Consider the following 27,578-nt stretch of genomic DNA (forward strand, 5'->3'; position numbering starts at 1 on the left):
CTTGAGAGAAACAAATTGACAACCCCTGTTTTAAATCCTAAAATCTGCAAGTGGTTTAAACTGCCTGACCTAGGGATGAGTGGGGGGCTCAGGTCATGATCTCAGGGTCTTAGGATTGAGTCCTGTATTGGGTTCCCTGCTCAATGGGGAGCCTGCTTCTCCCTCTGCCTGCTATTCCCCCTGTTTGTGTTCTCTCTCTGTGTGAAATAAATAAATACAATCTTTAAAAATAGTAAAAAAAAAATACTTTATAGACTGCCCAACCTAAGCCCTTTATCCCATATATTGCATCACTTTAGCCATAATAGCAACAGACATATTTGTAAAATTATCTGATTCTCTCCAATTCATGCCAGGGGCAGGATTAATTTAGGCACCAGCCCTTATCCTCACAGGAATAAGCAGCTTGCCACTTCACATCTAAAGACAGTTTTTACACCTGTGTTTATATTTTCTTTCCATAGGCTCAGCAAATTTAATACCTCTTACCTTCCGTTGAAGGTTTTCTTCCTTGGGCCCTTGGGATTTTCCTGTCATTTGTGGGAGAGACTGTAGTGGAAGATTGAGGCCACTTATGAGCCAGTTTATTGTTACTGGGTGTATCAATTTACCTTCTAGTTAGGATTGGGCGATGGGAGGAGCAGATAACTTTGGCATAGGATAGCTAAAACATTATTCTTCCTCCTCCAGAATCTGTGGCTACTCTCTTCTTCATTGCTTTGTTTTTGTTTAAGAGGAGAGGAGACACTTCTGAATGTGTGTCTAGCAAATCTACATTAATTTTTTTTCTTAATAATCATGGCTCTGGATGGTTTTCCTATGCCCACCCATTAGCATGGTCATGTGTTGCCTGAGGTGTATGATACATTATACAACACGGGGCCCTTTAAAGTGCTTCTTTAAAAAAATATGTAAGGCTTGGGAAACAAAGCACGTATATGATACTTGATTATTTGTGGTCATGTGATGTGTGGAGGAAAAGAATCAGGAAGGGAAATGGAGATGCATAACTTACCACATTTTACACCACAGGTTACGCCATAAAGCTGTTTTCATTGTTTTAAAAATAACCATCATGAAGATATTGTGGCAAGCTTTTAATTCTCCTTTTTGTTTATTTCCAGAAAAGACTAAATTAAGAATAGGTACAGTATTAAAGGCAATTTTGTGCGTAATCCTTTATCACACACATATTTTTCTTATAAAATAATGAATAGATGAGAGTAATATTCCAGGGCTGGAGCTTCAAGAATATTTTGAGACTATTTCTAAATTTAAGAAAAATAACCACTCACTCTCACATTTGCTAAATATAAATATAAATCTGCTTTGCATTCATTATAGTGGGGTTGGATATATAGAAAATAGAGAAACCCTACCTATTAACCAAAGGAATATTCAAGTATAGTCCACATCTAAATAGGTTCTGCGTCTGACATGAAAGAAAATGCCCGTGGGTAGAACTACTTCTGTGTATGGCCCACCTGCCCCCATGCACATCTAAATGACAGTAGAATCACTATAAAAATTTTGGGAAAATGATTTAGAGGAGGGAGGAGAGGGGTTTATAAGATTTGAGGAGGGGTGAAGAAATGCCAAAGACTGGGGAAAGGTTCTGAATGTGCAGGGTAGACTACAAAGCCCAAGTTGGAACAACATTGGAGGAGGTGGAGGTGGGAATCAGAAACAAGCTAGAAGAGAGAAGCTCATTCCAATCCCATGCTCCCAAACTAAGAGGATTTTTATTTTTGTAGGATAAAGGCTATTATTCTATGCCTGATTCCAACACATGGAAGTTTCTCCACACACCACCAAGCAATTCTTTGTCTCCAGGTAGATGTCCTACAGTTCAACTCAATTCTGGTACTTTCTACCCAGGGATAGCATCAGATTCCCCAACTTAAGGGCTCAGTCCTGCAGGCTGCACCACATCGGAGGCCATTCACAAGTCCAGGTTGTTGGCTGTGCTTCTGAGCAACTGGCTATAGATTAGAAATTCCAACAACCCTCTCCTTGGGTATGATCAACCTGCTAGAGCAGCTCATAGGACTCAGAGAAGCATTTTACTTACTAGATTGCTAGTTTATTATCAAGGATATAATTCCAGAACAGCCATATGGAAAAGAGGCACAGGGTAAGTATGGGGAAAGTGTGCAGAACTTCCATGCTTTCTCCAGCACACCACTCTCTCCAAATTTCCATATGTTCGTTGACTTGGAAGCTTTCTGAACCTTGTCTTGTTGGGTTTCACTACAAGGACATGACTGATTAAATCATCTGCCATTAGCCATTTGACCTCCATCCCCCTCCCCTCTCCCCTCCCATTCTTAGGTGCTTTCCAGAAGTTAACAGTAACATAGCAAAAGACACTTTCTATACTCTCACACTTTGTAAATTCCAAAGCTTTTAGGAGCTCTGAGCCAGCAATGAGGATGAAAACCAAATATATATTTATTGTAAATCATACTATCATAAAGGTAAACTCTTATCCTAGATTTAATTCATAGTTCACTGCTTCATTATGGGATTTTTCACCTCTTCTTCCTGAGCACCATTCCCATGCTTAAGACCGGGCCTTTATTCACTTTGGCCTATTCCTTTTTTCCCTTCTAAAGTATTCTCCATTTGATCCCTCACATTCCAAGCCTCTTCCCACTCCCTCTTATTTGTGAAAACTTTCCAGTTGAACCCAGACTTCAGACCTTTCTTCTCTAAATTTACATACTCACTCATTTTACCGCCACTCACTTTCCACCTTTGGGCATCTGTTATTTTGTTCTCTTGAACAAAGTTCTAACTTTTTGTGTATTCACGATTTATCAGTAACTATATGGAAGGAGAGTATTATGTCATTCTTTTGTGACTATTATAGCAGACAGTAGAAACCTGTGCACAGGATCTAATACAAGGAGTTAGAGAAAAGAGAGAGAAAAAGAAATTTTATTTCATGATATTATAGTCATTTCCTGGAAAGTTAGATTTTCCACTCACACTTTCTAATCAGCTTATAACATGAAATTCAAGGGTTTGGTACTAAATGACACTCTTCTCATTAAATATTATAGTGCATTAAATTGTGGCCTTCCAGAAAAGATATATCCACTCAGAACCTCAGAATATGGCCTTAACTTAGAATAATGAACTTTGCAGATATAATTAAGTAATTTCAGGACCCACCAGATGCTTGAAGAGGCAAAGGGAGATTCTCTCTTTAGAGCCTTTTAGGGCAAATACACCTTTGCTGACAACTTGATTTGGGACTTTGGGCCTCCAGAATTGTGAGAGAATAAATCTCTGTTGTTTTAAGCCACAAATGTATTTATTATGGCAGCCTTAGGAAACTAATACTGGTGTTTTTCCCCAAGTGGATGACATGTAGCAAAATCTGAGCCACTATTATATTTTAAGAAAATGAACTATATAAGAACTGCATTGAAGAAGTTAAGTCTATTGGACAGAAGTACAGGTGTTGGAAAATACCCAGTTTTATACCATAACCAGTTAAAAACAAGATTTGTTAAATTATCATTCTGTAACTCACCATTGGGATATAATCTGGGAATCAAGAAGCCACGATCACTGTAGGTAATCCATGCTGCACAACAAAAATAAACATTCCATGATGCAATCTTAAGACATGTTAAAATAATCACTGAAACTGGAAAACAATCTTGAAAATACTAAGAAATTAAAAACAAAACAAAACAAAACAAAACATGCTTGCCAGGAGAAAAAGAAGGAAGAGGAGGAAGGAGAGGAGGAGGAGGGAGAGGAGGAAAGGGAGCAGAGGAGGAAGAGGAGGACTCCGGCTTCTATGGTGAAATAGAAAGAATTTGAGTCTCTCCTGACTTGAGTGAATAGAAAGCTGGATAAAGGGGTGCATGGGTGGCTCAGTGGGTTAAAGCCTCTGCCTTCAACTCAGGTCATGATCCCAGGGTCCTGGAATCGAGTCCCGAATTGGGCTCTCTGCTCAGTGGAAAGCCTGCCTCCCCACCTCTCTCTGCCTGCCTCTCTGCCTACTTGTGATCTCTGTCTGTTAAATACATAAATAAAATCTAAAAAAAAAAAAAAGAAAAGAAAAAGAAAGCTGGATAACGTATACTAAAGTACATTAAACTACTATGTAAATGAAAAAAAAAACTTCATTGAAATGAAGGTGGTCAAAAGGTACAAACTTCTAGTTATAACATAAATAAGCATTAAGGATGCAATGTACAACATGATGACTATAGTTGAAACTCCTATGGTATGTATGACAGTTGTCAAGAGAGTAAACCCTAAGAGTTCCCAATACAGGAAAAGAAATTTTCTTTTCTTTCTTTCTTTCTTTTTTTTTTTTATATCTATATGATGTGATGAATATTAGCTAAGCTTATTGTGGTAATCATTTGACAATATATGTAACTCAAATCATTATGCTGTATACCTTAAAGTTACATAGTGCCATATGTCAATTATATCTCAGTAAAACTGGAGGAGGGACACAAATAAGGGGACATCAAATAAAAATACACTAAAAATACAATTAAAGATTTTTAAAGTACTATTTCTGTACATTGGACAACAGCCAACTCAAGACTGTGATCCTTGAGAACACAGAAACAAATAAGGTGAGATTTGTCATTGCCCTAGATTTCTATCCAGACTTATATTCTAGGACATAGAGCATAAAAGATGGTTCTAAGCAGATTATGGCTCTCAAATCAAGTAGACAAGAAAGAAATTGGAAATCGTAAATTCTAAGAAGGATGGAAATAGTGAATTGAAGTTTCAAAGAAGATGAAACTATGCAGGAAAAGAACACTAGAAATCGTAATAAAGCTCCCTGGAGACTTAGCTAGATAATATGATGTTTACATATAGGATGAAACACCATAAGAGTAGGTAAAAATTGACTGGGAGAGTTGGGGATCCTTTGAGTGTAGTCCAGCCAACATGGAGAATTTTTGTTGATCACTCTTGAAATTCAGATATCAAAAGCCACATCTCAATAGTGAAGCTAAATTATACCCAAAATAAAAGGCTTCTCCACTTATATCCTAAGAAAAATAAGCAGAAATCTCAAAAAAGTGCAAGATAAATGGCAAGGAACTAAACTGATTTCTTTTTTTTTTTTTTTTTTTTTAAAGATTTTATTTATTTATTTGACAGACAGAGATCACAAGTAGGCAGAGAGGCAGGCAGAGAGAGAGAGAGGAAGAAGCAGTCTCCCCGCTGAGCAGAGAGCCCGATGCGGGACTCGATCCCAGGACCCTGAGATCATGACCTGAGCCGAAGGCAGAGGCTTAACCCTCTGAGCCACCCAGGCGCCCCTAAACTGATTTCTAAAACAGAGACCAGCGCTCTTTAAAGAGGGACAACTGCTGACCACAACCACTTAAAATGTGTGCATCCAGCATCTAATCAAAAATTACTGGACATGTAAAAACTAGGCATATGACACACATGACCAGGAGAAAAGTTAGCCAATAGAAACAGAACCAGAAATGATATTAAAATAGCTCTCTTCCATAGAGAGGAAGGCAATAATGAAAATACTGAAATGCATTTCATTGACATTAAGGAGTCTAAAACCTGCACAACTGAAGTCTTAGAAAGTGGTGGTAACAAAGCAAATATTTAAAGCTGTAATGAACAATTTTCCAAATTTAAGAAAAACCTAACTGTATAAGATGCACAACAAACCCTAAGCAGGAAAAATACAAAGGAAAATACACTGAGACAAAGTGAGAATTTATACATCAGCAGTATTAGGGGTGTAAAAGGAGACAGAATTTTAAATTCTACTGACATTAAAAGGACAATAAGTGAATACAAAGGTGTTAAGCCAAGGCATTTAAAAAATAGATAAAATGAACAAATTCCTTTAAAGGAACAAATTATGCAAATGACTCAAAAAGAGAGAAAATATGAATAGCCATACATCCAATAAGGAAATTGCAATTATAATTTAAAATGACCTCACAAAGAAATCACCAGATTCATATGGCTTTACTGGTGAATTCTATAATAGACTTAAGAAAAAATAATGCCATCTTATGCAAACTTTTTGAGAAAATTATAGGAAAGTAGAACATTCCTTAATTCATTTTAAGAGAGAGCACTACCTTGATTCAAAATATTATATGAAAAGTACAAATATTCCTTATGAGCTCAAACACAAAAATCTTAAACAAATAATAGAAAATTTAATCTAGTAAATCTTTAAAGGGAGAATATGTTATAACCATCTAGGGCTTTTTCAGCAATGCAAAGTTAATTTAACTTTTTCATATCAATCATTATAATTCATTAAATTAACAGCATAAAGGAGAAGAAAGATTATATCATTTCACTAGAATCAGAAAAAACATTTTACAAATTTCAATACCTGTTTATAATCTCAGAACACTAGTAATAGAAGGGAACATTCTCAACCTAATAAAGGGTATCTATATAAACCTATAGCTGACATCGTACTGAGGAATGAAAAACTGCTTTTTCCCTAACATTTGAAACAGTGAAAGGATCTCCACACTCACCATTCTTAACCAATATTTTAGTGAACTTCAGTAAAGCACAACAAAGAATTGAAGACACACAGTGTGAAAGTATGAAGTAAAACTGTCTGAATTAGCAAACAACCTGATGATGGATGTAAATGTTCCTAAGAAACCTACAAAAAATCTCCTAGAATTAACAAGTGAATACAACAAGATTGCACAAGATCAATATAGAAATCAATTGTATTTTTATGTGCTAGCAATGAACAAAAGAAAATTAATTTTCTTAAGTATTTACTCTTGGACCTAAAACCATGAAATACTTACTTAGCATTAAACAAACTGCAAGACCTACACTGAAAATTATAAAACATTGGTGAGAAATTAAAGAAGAGCATTATGTTGCATATAATGCTCTTCTTTAATTTCTCACCAATGTTTTATAATTTTCAGTGTAGGTCTTGCAGTTTGTTTAATGCTAAGTAAGTATTTCATGGTTTTAAGTGGGTAGAAGAATAAATGAAACAAGATGGGATTGGGAGGGAGACAAACCATAAGTGACTCTTAATCTCACAAAACAAACTGAGGGTTGCCGGGGGGAGGGGGTTTGGGAGAAAGGGGGTGGGATTATGGACATTGGGGAGGGTATGTGATTTGGTGAGTGCTGTGAAGTGTGTAAACCTGGTGATTCACAGACCTGTACCCCTGGGGATAAAAATATATGTTTATAAAAATAAAAAAAAAAAAAAAAAAAAAAAAAAAATAAAAGGAGTTTAAATCAAAAAAAAAAAAAAAAAAAAAAAAAAAAAAAAAAAAAATCAAAAAAAAAAAAAAAAAAAAAAAAAAAAAAAAAAAAAAAAGAAGAGCATTATGGAGAGGGATAGATACCATGTTCATGGATTAGGGTACTCAATATTAAAAGCTATCAGTTCTTCCTAAATTGTCTATAGATTCCATACAGTCTTATTAATAATCCCAGCAAGACTTATTTTTGAGAAAAGTTGACAACCTAATTTGAAAAGTTAGAGGGAAACACGAAGGATCTAAAATATCCAAACAACTTCATAAAAAACTTCATAAAAAAACAACTTCATTCCAAAATTGGAATACTAGATTTCTAACAAATCTACTGTAATTAAGACAATGGTATTTGTGAAAAATACACATATAGATTAATGAAACATAGTTAATGGTTTAAAAGAAGACTATGCAGGGCGCCTGGGTGGCTGAGTGGGTTGGGCCGCTGCCTTCGGCTCGGGTCATGATCTCAGGGTCCTGGGATAGAGTCCCGCATCAGGCTCTGCTTAGCAGGGAGCCTGCTTCCTTCTCTCTCTCTGCCTGCCTCTCAGTGTACTTGTGATTTCTCTTTGTCAAATAAATAAATAAAATCTTAAAAAAAAATAAAAGAAGACTATGCAAATATGGTTATTTGAATTTAGACATAATAATTTAGATGCAATAATTCGATAAGGAAAGGAAACAAATGTGTTGGAAAAATGTGCTGGAAAAATAGGAAGTATCTACAAACAAATAATTCCAATCCTTACCTCAAAATATGTACAAAAATTAACTCATAATAGATCCAAGGTGTAAAAATGAAAACTAAAGTCCTAAAACTTCTGTGATAAAAATATAATATTTTTATTTTGACATGAAAATATTTTCATAAATAGTTCAAACCATAGCAATCATGACAGAAAAAAATGATAAAATGGACTTCATTGAATATGAAACTGTTCTTCAGTTGTTTTTAAAAATGAAAATGCAAGCCACAAACTGAGAAAAGGCATTTGTAATACATATACGTGGTATATGAGTTGTGTGCAGAATATAGGAAGAACTCTTACAACTCGGTAATTAAAACAACCCAAATTAAGAAATGGGTTGCCAGAGGGGAGGTGGGCAAGGGATGGGTGAAATAGATGAAGAAGATTAAGAGCTAAAAGCTTCCAGGTATAAAATAAATCATGGAGATGAATAATACAGCATGAAGAATATAGTCAATAATGTCGTAATAACATTGTTGTTAACTACACTTATGGTGTGCACTGAGTAATATACAGAGTTGTTGAATTAATACGTTAAATATCTGAAACTAATATAACATTGTATGTCAATGATACTTCGATAATAAAGAATTTAGAAATAAAAAGTTAGCATTTCATTTAAACATAGTTCACAAAAGAAGATCTACAAATAGCCTCTCAGTATACAAAAAGATGCTTAACATACCTGATATACACTAGGGAAATGCATATTAAAACCATAATGAATAACTTTATATTTCCTAGAATTAAGCTGACTGACACTTCCAAGTTTTTGTAGAAATAAGGAACAACTGGGACTCTGGTACATTCTTGTACATTGTTAGGAGTGTAAAATCACTTTGGAAAGCATTTGGAGCAGTTTCTTATTCATATTAAACATACCCTTTCTATATTACCCTGCAATTTCATTTAAGACAAATGAAACATGCACACAAACACTAATACTTTGAATGTTCATAGAACCTCCTGTGGTTTTTTTCCCTAATTAATAGTCCAGATCTGGCATTGAGTTAAATGTCTATCTACAGTCAAATGGTATATTCATATAATGGAATACTACTCATGGTGGTAGGTAGCTTCTAATTCCCAGTAATCCCAGCTACCAAATGTACTCACAGCTTTGTGTGATCTCCTTCTCTCTCCTTGAGAAATTTCTTTCTGACAAATAAAGTATCTCATTATTCAGGGAATGTCACTTCTGTGACTGTATTACTAGAGACTGTAGCAGACTCCCTTCTTTGTTGGTTTTGATGAAGCAAATTGCCATCGTGGGTTGGGGGACACACAAGGCAATGAAAGGAAAGTGCCTCTGGCTAAAGCTATCCAGGACCTGAGACCATCAGTCTAACAACCCCAAAGGAAATGAACCTTGCCAACAATCTCCTTAAGTGAGGCTGAAAGTGGTCTCTTCCCAAATTATCTTTCAGATGAGACCTCAGTGCTGGCCTACACTGCTTGTAGGCTTATAAGCAACCCTGAATCAGTGGGTTATTCACATAGGCCATGCCCAGATTGTTGACCTACAGAAACAATAAGACAGTAAATGTGTTGTTTCAGACACTGAATTGTTGACTTGCTATCTCGCAATAATAATTCATATATTTGCCAATAAAAAAGGAACAATCTAATGATCTGTACAATATATTCCTTTTCTATTGGTACATAACAAATTACTGCAAACTTGGCAGCTTCAAATAAGGCCCATCTATTATTAACTCCTGCTTCTGTACACCATAAGTTTGTGCATGGCATAGCTGGGATTTCTGCTCAGCTCTCAATAGACTGAATTCAAAGTGTTGAACACTGCTGTGGTCTTAGGAGTCTCAGTCTCTGTTAAGTCCACGTGGTTATTGGCAGAATTCAATTCTTTACAATTGTAACACTGAGGGAGCAGCTTTCTTGTTGGCTGTCAACACAGGGTTGTTCTCAACTCCTAGAGGCTGCCTGGTGCTCTCTGCCTCAAGGCTTTCTTGATAACATGGGCATTTTCTCTTTAAAAGCCAACAGTAGAGTTTCTCTCATGCTTCAAATATCTCTAACTTTTTCTAAAGGCTCATCTGCTTAGGTCAGGTTCAACAGGAAAGTCTTCTCACTTAAAGTAAATGTATTAGAGACTCTATTACATCTGAAAAAATTCTTTCCTAATAGCACCTGAATTAGTCTTAGCTTGAATAACTGAGAGAAGGTATGTATATCCCAAGAGGTAAGAATCTTGGGGGTCATCTTAGAATCCTGTCTACCACATCAGTAGTATGGATAAATTCCAGACACACTATGCTGAGTGAAATAAAGGTAGAGTTAGCGAGGATACATACATAATTCCACTTATTCGGATCTCTACGAAAGATAATGGTGATCTATGTAATAAAAAGAAGATCAATAGTTGCCTAGATTGAGAGCTAGGGGAGTGGCTGGAAGAAGGTACAAGGGATTTTTCTGTGATGAAGGGTTTGTTATGTACCTTCATATTGATCCTGGTTACACAGGTCTATAAAGCTTTTGGAACTCAATAAATTATACACTTAAAATGTGCGCACTGTAGTCTATATAAAGTTTTCCCCAATAAAACTAATTAAAAATAAACAATCAGCCTTCCATGTAATCTTTTTCTCACTGCCACCTTCCAAATGTTATGTGAGGTCATCTGGTCAGTCAAACATAATCTCATTCAGAACCAAGTTGCAAAGGAGACTGGCAAATGCAATTTTAGTTTTAGGTTCCATTCTCTATGGTAAAGGATCAGATACTAGAAAGTACATGGTACAGATGTAGAACTAAGCCAGGTCCCTCAGTTCGAGGTATAAATATTTCTCCTCATTCCTTTGGTATATACAAGGGGCCAGAATTAATGAATCAAGCACACACACACACATACATGTGCATGAGTATAAACACACATATATATATTCCTATGGATAAGCACTTTGCTCAAAGACAATGAACTGTAATATGTGAAGAGAAACATAATGTATGTAATGATAGCTGTTCATAACAGATAGTTCTACATGTGAGTAGAACTATCATCCTCTCTTTATTGTCTCAAAGCCAAGAAATAATAGGTCTGGTTTCTAGTCTGAAAATTCACCAACCAAAAAGATTACTTCCATGGATACAGGCTACCACAGACTTCATCAATTCTTGTTTTAAAACTGTGTTTCATTGTTGATACTTAGGAATGGAACCTGTGTTAGGATGATATGATTCTTAATGGAGGGAAAAAATGGAGTTATACCCAGATCCTACAGGAATCATTAAAATAAAGTATTTTCCCCTTTTATTTTTGGATCAGCTATATTTATAGGGCAAGGCTTTCTTCAATAATCTCTATTTGAATAATAAGGGTGGAGTAGGCAGGGCATGAATCAATTATTCTCAAGGCCAAATAAAATCCTCTGGGATTAAAGGAAGGGTGTTTTCTCTTTCAGTCACAAGCATGTGTATTTACTTATCAAAAATAAAATATACAAATTAATGAAACATTTTCAGAACATCTGGAAAGTATTTTCCAATGATGAGCTGCAGAAGCACACCACCTAAGAACCACTGACACAATAAATTATATAAATAGGACAAAAAAGCAAGATTTAAGCACATCTCCATGTACATTGATTGTGCTTCTGCACTATGTATCACACCCAGAGAGAAATAAAACTTAATTAAAGCAATGTTATGTGAGGGGTGTTGCTTATTTGATTTTTGTCCAACCTAGGCATCCATATTAAATTTACCTATTGATGTCCACTGAAATTACATGCTTACCTCAAGAAAACTTTTGTGGGTTCTTTAACCTTAGGATCAGAAGAAACTAAAAAAGAAAGACACAAAGTGATCAGACACAACATGTCATTCACAGCAATTCCCTTGCACCCAGGGCTGAAATGAAGTTGTTTCAGTAGGATATTTTGGTCACCTGTGAGTCTCATCAGACTTCACAAGTCATGTCCTACACTCTTCCCCAGGAAGGCAAATGTATCAGAACTGTGTGTGGTTTAAAGAAAACCTAACAGTGAGTTAAATAAATAGGGATTTGTTTGTCTCATGCAACGAGCCCATGGATAGGAAGAGTAGGATTAGTATTGTGGCTCAAGGTCATCAAGGATCCAAATTTCTTTAGTACTCTTATTAAAACCATTCCCAAAATGTGGTTTCAATCCTCATGATTGCAAGATGATTGTTCCTCCAGGCATCCATCTGGAAAGATGGGAATGTTATCATTGGCCAAAATTGGGTCACATGACTCACTTCTATCTGCACTGGAAGCTGTCAGCAAGATTGTTAGCTGGACATATTTCCACTTAACTGGCATGGCTGTTAAGCAAGAAAAGTGAAGTGGATATTGAGTAAGCATCTAGCTGTGTCTGTTACAACTAGTGACTGTCAGGCAAGATTCTCTATCTTGATACAACCTTGTCCAATCTAACCTCCAAATTACACACACACACACACACACACACACACACGTCACTTTGTTTTGCTCAGTTACATTCAATTTCTATGAATGTCCTCATTAGATTCATTTCCTTAAAGGATTAAGTATATTTTTTGAGGAATAGGAAAAATCTAAGTGTTATTTGCCCAGGTTTCTATGTCTCTATATCAAGTACTAAGAAGTTCTGAGGTTCAAATGATTGCTTAATCAGAATCAAAATAAAAATAGAGAGTCCTAACCTTGCAGCATTTTCCCAGAGTTAATCAAAGATTCATACTAATTTCAATAGAATGTGTTTATAAAAAATTAAAAATTAAAAAAAAATAAAAAGAAAAGAAAAAAAAAAGAATGTGTTTGAATCAATAAACATGTATTATGCATCAGTGGTGTGCCAGGCCCTGTGCCAAAGTGACCAAGAAGAAAAGACTAACTGTCCTCCATCAGGGGATTTATTGTCTGATACAAAAGATAAGATAGGCATGTGAGCACAAAAGTATGATAGAGGAAGATAGCATAAATTAGAGGATAGCACCATACAAGAATGTTTATTGGGGAAAGTTGGGGGGTGCAGAAAAGAAGTCTCCAAAGACAACACATTCAAGCTGGGTGAATTGACAACCCAGTTTTCATGTTTGCTGTTTTTCAGTTTAATGCATTTTTCACAATGTAAAAATGGAAATCAAAAAATGGCAATGGAAACAGTCAACAAAACCAAAAGACAACTGACAGAATGGGGGAAGATACTCACAAATGACATATCAGATAAAGGGCTAGATTCCAAAAATCTATAAGAACTTATCAAAATCAACACACAAAGAACAAATAGTCCAAACAAGAAATGGGCAGAAGACATGAACAGATGTTTCGGCAAAGAAGACATCCAAATGGCCAAGAAACACGGAGAAAGTGCTCAATATCACTTGGCATCAGGGAAATACAAATCAAAACCACAATGAGATACTACCTCACACCAGTCAGAATGGCTAAAATTAACAAGTCAGGAAATGACAGATGTTGGCGAGGATGCAGAGAAAGGGGAACCCTCCTTCACTGTTGGTGGGAATGCAAGCTGGTGCAACCACTCTGGAAAACAGCATGGAGGCTCTTCAAAAAGTTGAAAATAGAGCTACCCTATAACCCAGCAACTGCACTACTGGGTATTTACCCTAAAGATACAAATGTAGTGATCCGAAGGGCATGTGCACCTGAATGTTTATAGCAGCAATGTCCACAATAGACAAACTATGGAAAGAACCTAGATGTCCATCAACAGATGAGCGGATAAAGAAGATGTGGTATATATATATATATATATATATATATATATATATATATATACACACATACATACAATGGAATACTATGCAGCCATCAAAAGAAACAAAATCTTGCCATTCACAATGATATGGATGGAACTAGAGGGTATTACGCTAAGTGGAATAAGACAATCCGAGAAAGACAATTATCATATGATCTCTCTGATATGAGGAATTTGAGAGGCAGTGTGGGGGCTCATCAGGGATAGGGAGGGAAAAAATGAAATAAAATGGGATCAGGAGGGAGACAAACCATAAGACACTCTTAATCTCATGAAAAAAACTGAGGGTCCTGGGAGGTGGGGTGTACGGTTAGGTTGGCTGGATTATGGACATTGGGGATGGCATGTGATATGGTGAGTGCTGTGAAATGTGTAAGCCTGATGATTCGCAGACATGTATCCCTGGGGCAAATAATATATGTTAATTTTAAAAAGTGGCAATGAGAAATGTATTTTCAATAATATTTAAAAATCTATCTTGAAATAAATATACAACCCAAACTGTTGGTCTCAAGTTTAATAAAATGTTTGCACTACTGCTTTGGATCTCCCAAAATGCCTTAGGTCATTTCATGATTTTAAGTTTCATAAACATCTCACAATGTGGTTGTACCTATTGAAAAACAAAGACCAAACTAACTAATCATCCAAGAAATTGTCCACAAAATATGCTAAACATTTTCATGATTAGCTTGAGAAATACTTAAATTCTGATTTTTCTGTACCAAATATTTGACAATAAGAGAGATTAGATATTTTTGATTGGCTCTACCATACAAAAATGGTCTCAACTCTGTGTTACCACCCTGTGGTTGAATGTCTTGATAATCAAGTTACACATTCTTAATTTATACATTTCAGATTGGGGTGGGGAGGATAATTTCATGGCAGTCCTAAATGATTATGAATTAGGGCACGTTTCCCCTTTTCCCAAAGACTCCCTATTTTCATAGTACCTTTCCATTCAAGACACATTCTCCAAACCCAATCCTGTCTGTTTGGAAACACAGTTAAAATTTGTAAAAATGTATCAAAGAGTTTCAGAATATTCTATTCCTTTAATTTTCACAACATTCCTGAAAGTTCCAATGAGCCATTTTACATGGGTTTTGTGAATTTAAGAGACTTGCCTATAGTAATATAGCTACTAAGTGACCAAGCCAACCCTGATTTCTTCATTCCCAACTTAGCACTCTTTCTAATACTTCCTATGACTCCAACATCATATGTGGGGGTATGGCATGCTACCCAGTTACAGTCAATTTTTAATTACTGGCATGGGTATTTTCTCTGCTACTCCACCTAAAAAGTAAGCCTTTTCACAAGGTATCCTTTTAAGTTCCTTGCAGCTCAAATAATCCCTCACTGTGTAAATCTATACTTAACAAATTTCCTTCATCCAGGCTCCTCAAAATGTTCTAATGTCTTGAGTGTAATGTTTATTTTAGTATGCCAGTAATTTTTATTGAGCATCTATTGATGTCCCAAGTGCTCTATTAAGAACAAGAAGACACAATGAACTTTAGTTTCTGTCTTCTAGGAAATTAGTTTATTTCACTAAGGTAATATAAGTATCACGATGGCAAGAATACCAGTTCCTATTGTATTTTTAATGCCTAGACCAGGGCTTGGCACTTAATAAATTTTTAATAAATATATACAGTCAGACGTGTAATATTTAAGTGAATTATCAATTCTAGAAACTATAGGATGGATGTAATTAGAAAAGCAGAAATGTAGCCAATAGGAAACAACTTACAAAATGGAAAAACAGTACCATTTAAGCCCAGACACCCAAAGAGTATGCCAACAGGGATCAGGGACATTCCTGGGATAATTAATAATTCCCGGCAGGCTTTTGTAGCCAAAGTAGAGAGAAGCCAAACTTCTTTTGGACTTGTTTATATCAGGAATCTTATCATAACATAAACTTTGAGCTATTTACAAATTTTCAAACATTTTCCACAATGTTCACACAATGTGGACTTATAGCCACGAAAGTAACAGCGTATCAGCCCAATCTATTCATAAACATTAAGGTAACATCTTCTAAACCAGAAGGGCTAGAAGAGAATGACGCTCTCAAAAAAGGAAGAAAGACTTACATAGTCAAATGAAAACAAGGCAGATTAGTAATAACAGAACAATTATTTTCGCTAAAATTGGTACCAATTTCTGGGCTTAGGAAAGTTGAAAACTTTACTAAATCTCATTTTATATGGATGAAAGTTATATTAGGTTTAAGTACATACTGCAAGTTTTATAAGAACTACTCATTTTGTTTTCATTTCCCAGTACAGATTTAATCATTCCTAACCAATTCTCTATCTCCAGTGTTAGTTTCTATGTGCTTTTAGAGATGAATACTTAGATAAATCTTACCTGACTACTACAAGTAGGAATCCTTTGCAGAATGTTGCTTCAACTATAGCATTAGCTAAAATTCACTAAACACATTCTTTATGAAAGGAAGAGAAAGAAGCTGAAACACAGAGGGCTTCTCAGGGTCCCATAATAAGTAAATGGTGGATCAGAATCTGAGCTCAGGAAGTCTGGGAGCTGATGATACTCTAAACTCCTAAATAGGGCTTATATCAATGTCTACTTAGGATTCAAGAATAGTCAAAATTCACTCTACGCAAATGTATTTTGCCTTCTTGGTGGATTTTGCATGACATGAGTTTAACTTGGGAATGATGTATTCTTGCCATGCAGTGTGGATTATTTTGGACTGGACAATGTCATCAGTTTTTGTATGCTTAAGAAATATGATTTTAATGCTAAGCTGAAATCAGCAAGAAGGTAGATCTAAGAGGAGGAGAAAAGTGTATATGATAATTTCAAAATTCCACTCTGAAGGAGATCTGATGGTGGGAGACTAATAAAAATCTAATTTGTTTGATTTTTCTAGTCTTCCAAGAACCACCCAGAGAAGTGAGAACCAAACTCCTCATACAAAGTGGGCATGAAATTGTTAAACTACAAAAAGTTGATTAGGAAAGCTTCACCCTTGGAATGAATGAGTTCCCCACAGAAGAGAAAGTGCCAATGAGACACAAGTTTAAAAAGGCATGAAAAGGGCACCTGGGTGGCTCAGTTGGCTAAGCAACTGCCTTTGGCTCAGGTCATGATCCTGGAGTCCTGGAGATGTTCTCCAAGCCTGATCCTCCTTAACAATCGTGTGCACCCTTTATTGTGCAAGAGAATCCCCTGGCTAAAACAGATTTCTGGGCCCTATCCCCAGAATTTTGGATTCAGTGGGTCTGAGGTGGGGCCTAGGAATTTTTATTACTCAAAATTTCCCAGGTGCTGATGGTACTCATGGCCCAGGAACCACTCTTTGAGAAACACTGCTCTGAGGCTCTATAGTAAGTGTTTTCAATATATATGCAACCACCAGAAGAAGTATTCCATAAAATGCCTGCATTGTAAGATTATGCCTTTACAACAAGGATCAGAGTATATGCAGGAGTAAAGGGCTAGAATGAGTAAATCCTGAGCAATAGAAGAAAAAGAGAAAAAAAAAATTACCAAAACATGTATCAGCTCCAGGAATAGCAAGCAATCTATCTGTTGAGGGCTGTTCAACTATGGTAATAAAAGGACACCAGCCAGACCAGAGGCACACTGGTGACCACTCTTAGCTAACGTTGTCATCTGTAAACTGGTTAGATGGAATACCATCTCTATATTGGTTTTATTACTGGTAAACCTGTATATTAGTTATAATTGGATAAAGGTCTGGATCTTATCCTATATGAAATGTTGAGTCCTAGAGAGTTTTAAACTGGAACATGACCTATTAGATCTGAATTTTATAAAATGAAAATATATATCAATAAGGAATCTTCCAACTGAGAATGAAACTCAATTCAGGCTAACTTTAACAAAATGGGAAGCGTATGGTCTCATATACCAGAAGTAAATTGGAAAATTTATCCATGGCTGTATCTACATGCACAAACAATACTCTCAAGATTTTTGCCAACTACTCCAGTTGTCCCCAAGACTAGGATTTGTCAGACTTCAGTGTAATGTCCAACTGTGACCCAACGTCTGTGGCCTCAGGTAACTGGAAGTTTGGGTTGGCCAGAGCCCCAGAGCCAGTCCTGTTGGAACATGAGCAATTCTCTTCCAGTTTACCCCAGTTTTCCATAGAAATGGTAGTTATTTTTGTATGCCTTGATGTTAAAGTGTTCGGAAAATATTGCTCTAGAAAGTAAAGTAACAGGATAGAAAATAGGTCCCGCATATTTTCTAATTATTCCTACAATGATCTCAGTGAAAAGAACGTCTTGGTGTCAAGGTCAAAAGATGGCTTAAATAACCAACATCCTTAACTGCTCTTATCCAAGTTAGGTGGTAAAAAATCCCTCCTGGAGGTGGCTTCTACACTCTTAGAAGGTGGAGGAGAAGGGAGAAAGTGGATGGAGAAGCCTCAGATAGGACATTGGGGCTCTCTCACTGCTGTCCCTTCTTCCTTCCTCCAACCTGAGTGATTTTTTTTTCCCTAAGATTTTTATTTATTTATTTATTTATTTATTTATTTATTTATCTGACAGACAGAGATCACAAGTAGGCAGAGAGGCTGGCAGGAGAGAGAGAGGAGGAAGCAGGCTCCCTGTGGAGCAGAGAGCCCAATGTGGGGCTTGATCCCAGGACCCTGGGATCATGACCTGAGCCAGAGTCAGAGGCTTTAACCCACTGAGTCACCCAGGCACCATAACGTGAGTGATTTTGAATATACTTCTTTCTATTTTGTATATAAGCTTTGCTTGAGGTCGGGGTTCAGTGGCTTAAAAAAGCTCATAAAACACCACCTTCAAAACAGGCTCCTCCATTGTTATTCTGCCAACCTTCACTATAGAACTCAGAAATATTCTTTTTTTTTTAATTAATTTTTTATTTTTTATAAACATATATTTTTATCCCCAGGGGTACAGGTCTGTGAATCGCCAGGTTTACACACTTCACAGCACTCACCAAATCACATACCTTCCCCAATGTCCATAACCCCACCCCCTTCTCCCAAACCCCCTCCCCCCAGCAACCCTCAGTTTGTTTTGTGAGATTAAGTGTTACTTATGGTAATATGGAATGCAAGCTGGTGCAGCCACTCTGGAAAACAGCACAGAGGTTCCTCAAAATGTTGGAAATAAGTCAAACAGAACTCAGAAATATTCTTCAAAAATCTCAGCTAAGGAATATATCAACCCTCTATCTTACAGACCCCTATTAGGAATAGAGCAGAGACTCTGGGAATGAATTTTTGATGTAGTTACAGTGCAATAGCTTAGTTCATTTTAAGGATATGAATTTAACTAAAGCTCAGAAATCAGCTTGTCGTCTTCCCTAGGCTCAGGAAGAGAGGAACACGCATACACACTGGTTTGGGACAATTCTGGCAACAGTCCAGTGAGAAAATATTGCATGCCAGGTTCACACTCAGTTATCTACAGTTTGGAAAAAAAAAAATTTTTTTTTCCCCTGAATAAAAAAAAGGTGAGAAAAAAAAAAAAAAAAAAACAAACCAAAAAACCCAAACCCTCATGAAAAGATAACCAATACAGCCTTTAGGAGAACTTTTAGCTTTCAAGCGCCTCATTGCAGAATCACACAAAGATGATTTTAAAAGCCAAATTTTAGAGTGAGATGTACAGTTCTGGGTCTTCAGCAAATTCTGACAAGATTTCACACACTGTCAGAAAGGTTCTTTTCCCTTGCCTGGCTTCCCGGCGGTGGGAGAGGGGACAGAGCCAATGCCCCAACCTCCTTGCACTCAGGGAGCCACGTTGACCCAATTCCAGAAGCCCAAGGGCTGTCCTTAATTAGCATTGTAATTTATATTGCACAATTATGCAAATGGGGTACATAAACAAAATTATCCTTTCAGTTTGGCTTTGCTACTGGAGAAATGCAAAGCCAGTTAAAGATAAGAATAAAGAAAACAGAATACATTTGCTTTAATGCAGTGCACCATTTCTTAATTCATCCATTCTTTTGTTTTCCACTTTCACCTTGTACTTGGGGTTTTAAATTTTTTCTTTACTCCTATTTTTTTTTTTTTTTTTTCTTGCTTTTATGCTGTTTTTTCTTCTTTTACTTGGCTCCTTTCCTTGAGGAATTTTCCATCCCATTAATTCTGCTGCAGCAATTCATAACTCTTCAGGCCATTTGTTTTTTGATATGACTACTATCTTGACTCTCTGTAGAGTTTCCCTTTTCTTTTTGCTCTCAGATTCTCTCTTTTCTCCTGGCATCCCTTTCTATTTTACTCCATTTTCCCATTAGTCTCACTTGCTTTTATAGCTGTGGGATACTCCTTGCCTGAGATCTAGCAAACACCCTCAGGGTGCAATAATTTTTCCTAGGAAAATGGAAAATAAGCATGGCAAATAACAACTTGGAAGATAGGGAATTTAAGATACAAATCCCAGTGAAATCTAACTGGAAGCCAGTGCCTAGAAGCAATAGACAATATCCAAATAGATACTAGCCACCAGATAATCGGTCAATAAATCAGCGTTACAAAGATAACTTTCCAACATTGGATGATATTCTAACTGAGCTAGTCCTTTCAAAAAGCCTTAACATTCCATGGAAGAACAGAAAATTTAAAATATTTAAAATTAGTAGAAACTATAACCTTCTAGATAAAGCTGGTTTTGCAAGAATAGTGGCTGCTGGTCCTTGACAAGGTATGGGACTAACAGTTAAGGGTATTTATAACAGAAGTGCTTGAACAGAACTAGGAAGAGAACAGAATTGTTCCTTGCTTTATCTGCCTAGAACCTTGGCATCCATAAGGAAATATCACTCTTGCTTCTTCTCCTTTTCCTCCTTCTCCTCCTCCTCCTGCCCTCTGGCTATAGGAACAGCAGCCACATTAAAATATAACCCAAGGTGGGATTGGGAGGGAGACAAACCATAAGTGACCCTTAATCTCACAAAACAAACTCAGGGTTGCTGGGGGGAGGGGGGTGGGGAGAAGGGGGTGGGATTATGGACATTGGGGCGGGTATGTGCTATGGGGAGTGCTGTGAAGTATGTAAACCTGGCGATTCACAGACCTGTACCCCTGGGGATAAAAATATATTATGTTTCTAAAAAAATAAAAATAAAAATAAAAATAAAAATAGATAAATAAAATATATAACCCAAGGGATACCCGACCTAACTTGGGCAAATCGGAACACCCTCCTTCTGGCTATAATTGTTCCACTTTGAGTAACACTCAAATGCCTTCCATGCAGGTTGTTAGTCCTTCTCTCTCTCTCTCTCTCACCCCTAACTCATCTGCTACTCTTCTCCAATCCACTTACTAAGTTCCAGCCATCCTGCCTGACTTCGTGTTCTTAGCTTACCATTTTCGTACCATTCAGCTTCTCCTGCAGTGATCTTCCTTCATTTTTTGATGGCTGGTTTCTTCTTGTCATTTGACTCTCTGCTCAAATGTCATCTCCAAGAAATATCCTCTTATATCTCTATCTAATGGTGACTTCTATCCCATTGATTGCTATATATATTGCTTTGTTTTTTTTTTTAATTTTATTTATTTTTTTATTTTTTATAAACATATATTTTTATCCCCAGGGGTACAGGTCTGTGAATCACCAGGTTTACACACTTCACAGCACTCACCAAAGCACATACCCTCCCCAATGTCCATAATCCCACCCCCTTCTCCCAAACCCCCTCCCCCCAGCAACCCTCAGTTTGTTTTGTTAGATTAAGAGTCACTTATGGTTTGTCTCCCTCCCAATCCCATCTTGTTTCATTGATTCTTCTCGTACCCACTTAAGCCCCCATGTTGCATCACCACTTCCTCATATCAGGGAGATCATATGATAGTTGTCTTTCTCTGCTTGACTTATTTCGCTAAGCATGATACGCTCTAGTTCCATCCATGTTGGACCCAGCAATTGCACTATTGGGTATTTACCCTAAAGATACAAACGTAGAGAACCAATTTCTTAATCTCTCTGAATTTCAGTTCTCTTATCTAAAAATCAAGGGCAATAATAAAACCTAACTGATGGAAAGATTTAATGTGATTATATATGCACATTTAAAAATTTTTAATTATTTATTTGTCAGAGAGAGAGGGAAGGAGGGAGCACAAGCAGGGGAAGCAGCAGGCAGAGGGAGAAGCAGGTTTCCCGCTTCTTCTGGGATTCAATCCCAAGACCCTGGGATCATGGTCTGAGCCCAAGGAAGACGATCAACCAACTGAGCCACCCAGGCGTCCCCACATGCGCATTTCTTATATGCAACTTCTGACATGTATTACATCCTACTTAAGGAAAGAACTGCAGCCTGGCTCAAGGGTGAAAGTCTACCTTGAACTGATACTTCAAATCTACCCTCACTGGTGTATCTTGCTTTTTGTGGCACATACTGCATTTCCATTTATTTTAGAACATGTTCTAAATTCTTTTTATGATTGGGTATATTTAGAGTATGACTTCTCTCCTTTTGCCTATGAACATTTATGCTCATCTCACCTTTGCTATATCAGTTTCTGTGAAATATCCTAGGTGATACATATCCTAGGCATTTGTGAATGAAAAACACAATTGATGCTAAGAAATGAGGGAAATGATGACATAGATTGATCCTCTTCGAGCATAAGTTGGCAAGTATGAAGTATCCCAGTCTATGAAGAGAAGAGTACATGCATAGGATGAGATCATGGAGCACAGACAGTGTTGGAAGTTTGCTCCTCCTACTATTCTTGGTCATGGAACTCTTTACCTATTATAAGACATGGGTTGTTAGAGTAAGAATGAAATCTGGAAGGACTTGGACTAAATCAACTTTTGTGGATGAGGCTTGAGATACCGCTTTGCTGGTCCTATGGTAGAGGCCCATATCCTAATGTCCAGTCTACAGGGATCCTGTGAGTCAGCTCTGCCCTCACCACTCCAATAAACCAGAATGAGGCACAACAATCAGGGGAGGCAGGGGGTGGGGTTTATGAGAAAGAGGCATCCCCAAAAGTATTAAATCCTAAAACCCAGGGAGTAAGTAATGTAACGATAAACAAATGTAGCAGAAAGTAAAATGTGGGTCTCTAGTAAGTTAATGTGTATTTTTCTTTTTTAAATTGCAGCATATCTGCCAAAAGCAAAAATAAATAAATAAATAAATGAATAAAGCATTATTTTTGCAAAACCAGCTTTATCTAGAAGGTTATAGTTTCTACTAATTTTAAATTTCTACTAATTTAAATAAATAAATAAATGAATAAAAATTTTATGAAATGAAATGAAAAGTATATGTAAAACGTTTAAAAACCTACACATGGGTGATCCTGGGTAGGTCAGTCGGTTGAGCGTCCTACACTTCATTTCAGCTCAGATCATGATCTTGGGGTCCTGGGATCAAGCCCTATATCAGTTTCCACACTCGGTGGGGAGTCTGCTTGGGTTCTCTCTCTCCCTCTCCCTCTGTTCCTCCCTCTGCTTATTTCTCTCTCTCTTGCCCTAAAATAAATCTTTTTTAAAAACTACCAAAACAAGGGAATACTGTGCAGCCATGAAAAGAAATGAAATCTTTCCATTTGCAATGATGTGGATGGAACTAGAGGGTATCATGCTATGAAAAATAAGTCGATCAGAGAAAGACAATCATCATATGATCTCTCTGATATGAGGAATTTAAAAGGCAGGGCGGGAGATCATGGAGAGTTGGGAGGCAAAAAGTGAAACATGATGGAATCGGGAGGGAGACATACTATAAGAGATTCTTAATTTCATGAAACAAACAGGGTTGCTGGGGGTTGGGGGAAGAGGTATAGGGTGGGTGGTTTACGGACATCGGGGAGGGTATGTGGTATGGTGAACGCTGTGAATTGTGAATTGTGTAAGACTGATGAATCACAGACCTGTACCCCTGGGCAAATAATACATTATATGTTAATTTTTTTAAAAAAACTACAAAAATAATAAAACCTTACACACAATTTAATGATATTGATTTTAAAAATATGTTGATATTTTAAAATATCATATCCTTTAGCTGAACCAAAACTGGAATTCAGATCCTGCTAAACAGCAGATTTGAATTTCTAATTGGCTTACAATTCCCAGAAAATTATGACCAAAAGATTGAATATCTTCTAACATAGTAGATCAGAGTACAATTTACAGAGACTGAAAACTATTCTGACAAATTCTGGGTGTGGGAGAAAGACTAGAGATTGGGTACTATATTTTCTTTTTATATCCAAATTATAGTATGTATGGATTTCTGTGACTTCTAATTCAGCAATAACCACATAAAAGTAATGATTCAGATTTGCACAAAAATATAAAATTGTAAGAAGAATACTTAAAACATATTTATGGGCCATATAAGAAAACTTGAATACATGGAGAGACATCGTGTTCTTATATGGTAAGGTCAAATACTAGATATTGGTCATTTAAATTATCTACGCATGGCTGAGATGGAAATATTGGTATATTATAGGGTATTATTTTAATACCCCATACAAATTTTATTTGTTAGTACAATAGCCCCCCACTCATCTGCAGTTCCAGTGACCCACTGTCCAGAAGCAATGGTCCTCCCCCACAGTGTCAGAAGGACAATAGTAACCTGTTATGTCACGATGCCCACATCATTCTCCTCACTTCAGTTCACCACTTAGACACATTATCATCTCATGTTACTGCAAAAAGTTTGAGTATAATACAATAAGATACTTTAAGAGAGATAGAGACCACATTCATGTAACTTTTATTATAATATATTGTTAAGATTGTTCTATTTGATTATTATTGTTGTTCATCTCTTACAGTGCCTAATTTATAAATTAAACTTTATCACAGATATGTATGTGTAAGAAAAAATATGGCAAATATAGGGTTTGGTACTATCTGTGGTTTCAGATGTCCACTGGGGGGCAGGTCTTGGAATGTATCCCCCTATAGACAAGAGCACTATGTATCTCATCAGGAAAATTGCAATGACCTTAGTCAACAAGATCACCCTATGTTTTTTCGTTTCCTATTTGTTGTATTCTCTTTCTTGTTTCTAATTTTTTTTTTTATCTTTACTCTTTACATAAAATTAAAGATACTTTGCTTAAAAATTGATTTAGTTCATGGAGTCCATGGGTGGCTCAGTTGGTTAAGCATCTGACTCTTGATTTCAACTAAGGTCATGATCTCAGGATTGTGAAATCGAACCCCATTTTGGGCTCCATGCTGGGCGTGGAGCCTGCTAAGATTCTTTCTGTCCCTCTCCCTCTTCCCCTCCTTCTAACTCTCTCTCTACCGAAAGAAAAAAAAAAATGATTTAGTCATGATTCACGTGTTGATTTTACATTTCTTTAACCCAATTAAATTTATGTTACTTCTGTCTCTAAGTTTCTTCTCTTGGATTTATTGTCATCTATTTAGGTTCTTGAGATAAAGATTTGATTCGTTTACATTTATTTTTTATGTAGTAGAGGCTAGAGCCTATGAATTTGTTTCTGAGAGCAGCTTTGGTACTATACCTGTGCTGAAATGTGGTGCTGTAATGTTAGATTTCTAAATAGTATATGATTGTGGTTTTATTTTCCAATTTGTCCCAACAGTTATTGGCAAATTCTTTGTTTATTTAATATTGCTTTGTTTCAGTGTTTGTTTTTTAAAAAAATATTTTGGGGGATATTTTTGTGAAAAAATTATTTTTAGTACCATTAGATTGTGGCCATATGTGATTTCTGTAATTTCTATTATTTATCACTTAGTTGCTCTTGACTAATACTAATCTATTTTACTAAATAAACCAGAGATGCTTAAAAAAATATGTGTGGTGTCTCTTTGTAGGGTGTAAGTATTTATAGATATCAAGTATTAACTTTTTTTAAAAATTTCCTTGATTTTAGCTAACTTACATGATTCTTCTCTAGTGATTTGGTGGTTACACATCATATTTATAGTTTATATGTGTTTATTTCTCCCCTTAAAATATCTCCACACATTCTTTTTACCTTATACTTGAGTCATTATCAAAGCCAAGAGTGAAACTCCTCCCAGTTAAGATGAAAATCTTGGTACATTTTTCCTTTATAATCCTCCCACTCCTCTCTCCCCCTTCCATGTCCACATTCCTTTTCTAATTTCTGTCAACATAATCCATAATTTAATACCAACTGATGATGCTGTTTACTTTTTTAAAAAAACATTTTTTATTTAGCCAATAGTTTTCACATTTGCATTCAGTTTTGTAAGCATATTTCCACTGATTATGTAAATTTACCTTTATGTTCATTCACAGTTGTGTTTCTGTTCCTGCATAATGGCTGGTACGTCATCCGTCCTCAGGAATTCTGGTGCAGGAACCAATGCAGTAGAATGAAAGAGAGGATAAGAACCTGACCAAGTGAACTTCTATAAGCTTCTAGAAGTGCAAGTTTGCCACAAACACATTATCACCAGGATTATGACAAATCCATAAAGCAGATTTTACCTTGGTAGTCCCATCTCTGCCATGGTCGCAACCACACACATACACACAAATCCATTCTAATGAGAATAAACACTTTACCATTTCCCATGCGCTAATACTCTTGGAATGTGTGACACCTACACTGACTTCATTGTTATCAGCCTTTTTTAATGGATTCACCTGTAAATAACTGTAAACATTGGTCTCAAACTCAGCTGCACATTGTAATCTCATGGGAAGGTTCTTAAACGCTTCTAATGACCTAGCTACTCACCAGACCAATTAAGTTCAGATCACTCTGGTTGAGACCCAGGCTTCAGTACTTTCTAAAGCTCCTCAGGTGACTATAGAGCCCAGCCAGGAATAAGAACACGGGGGAGTCAGTGTACGTCTGAATCCTCAGTCTAGTTGAGCCTGTAGATATGACGCAAAGTAAGAGCTTTTGGGAAACTTTAAAAAGAGATCCTGGGAAACAGAGCTTTCCTTAGGACTGTTGATAACCACATCAAAATGGAAAACACTTCTATCACTGCAGAACTGTTCCCTCATTTTTAACATGCCGATGAATGAAGCATCGAGCTCTGTTTTGGGTGGAGCGAAGAGACAAGAGGGCTCAGAGTCTGATGAACAGCTCAGCTAAAACCCACATGGAACAACAGATTGTTACCCAATTTTTTAAAACTAAAAACTGTTTCTTGAATTTGGTCAGGGATCTCTTACACAAGAAAATTTGGAGTTACGTCCTGATATGGAGGTTTTAACAGTTTTTTTCTTTACTTTCAGACAGACTGCCACATAGATGTTTCCTTATTTTATGCAGACTCAGACATTTGAATTCAGAATATGGACCAGATTATCTAGTTTTGAAGACTATCTAAGTGGAATCAAGAAAATATTCTCTCTGGAAATGCTCTTTGAGCATTGTTACCATAATAGTTAAAATGCTTGACTTGAGGAAAGATATAGATTAAGAAAAAAAAAAAAAAAGAAAAAAAAAAACTCAACTTTTGGTGGCATTTTGTCATACACTTCTTTCTAAACACACTGTTAAGTAATAAATAAACAAACCATTCAAACTGTAGTTATTATTAGTTATAATGAAAGGAATATACTATTTTTTATACATGATAATAATATTCATTCAATTGCTATTTTTTAATTTAAAATTTGTTTGAGAACATCATTCAATTTATTTTTAACTTTCCTCTTCCAGATTTTTTGAGGTATAATTGAGAAATAAAATTTTATATATTTGAAGTGTACAATGTGTTGATTTGATATTCATACATATTGTGAAATGATAACCACAGTCAGGTTAACACATCCATTACCTCACATATTTAATGTGTTGTGTATAT

The 27,578-nt window shown here is 36.3% G+C and overlaps 1 long non-coding RNA gene across 1 annotated transcript; it reads right to left on the reverse strand.

Moving 5' to 3' along the window:
* Positions 1 to 1,294: 1,294 nt before the first annotated feature.
* LOC101675279 lies at positions 1,295 to 27,355 on the reverse strand. Its single transcript, XR_200743.3, has 3 exons — positions 26,032 to 27,355; positions 11,789 to 11,834; positions 1,295 to 3,595 (listed from the first exon to the last, which is right to left on the reverse strand). It is a non-coding gene; the product is annotated as an uncharacterized LOC101675279 (long non-coding RNA).
* Positions 27,356 to 27,578: the final 223 nt, after the last annotated feature.

This window comes from Mustela putorius, unplaced genomic scaffold (genome assembly GCF_011764305.1).
Source record: "Mustela putorius furo isolate JIRA1106 unplaced genomic scaffold, ASM1176430v1.1 tig00003834_pilon_pilon_pilon, whole genome shotgun sequence".
NCBI lineage: Eukaryota > Metazoa > Chordata > Mammalia > Carnivora > Mustelidae > Mustela > Mustela putorius.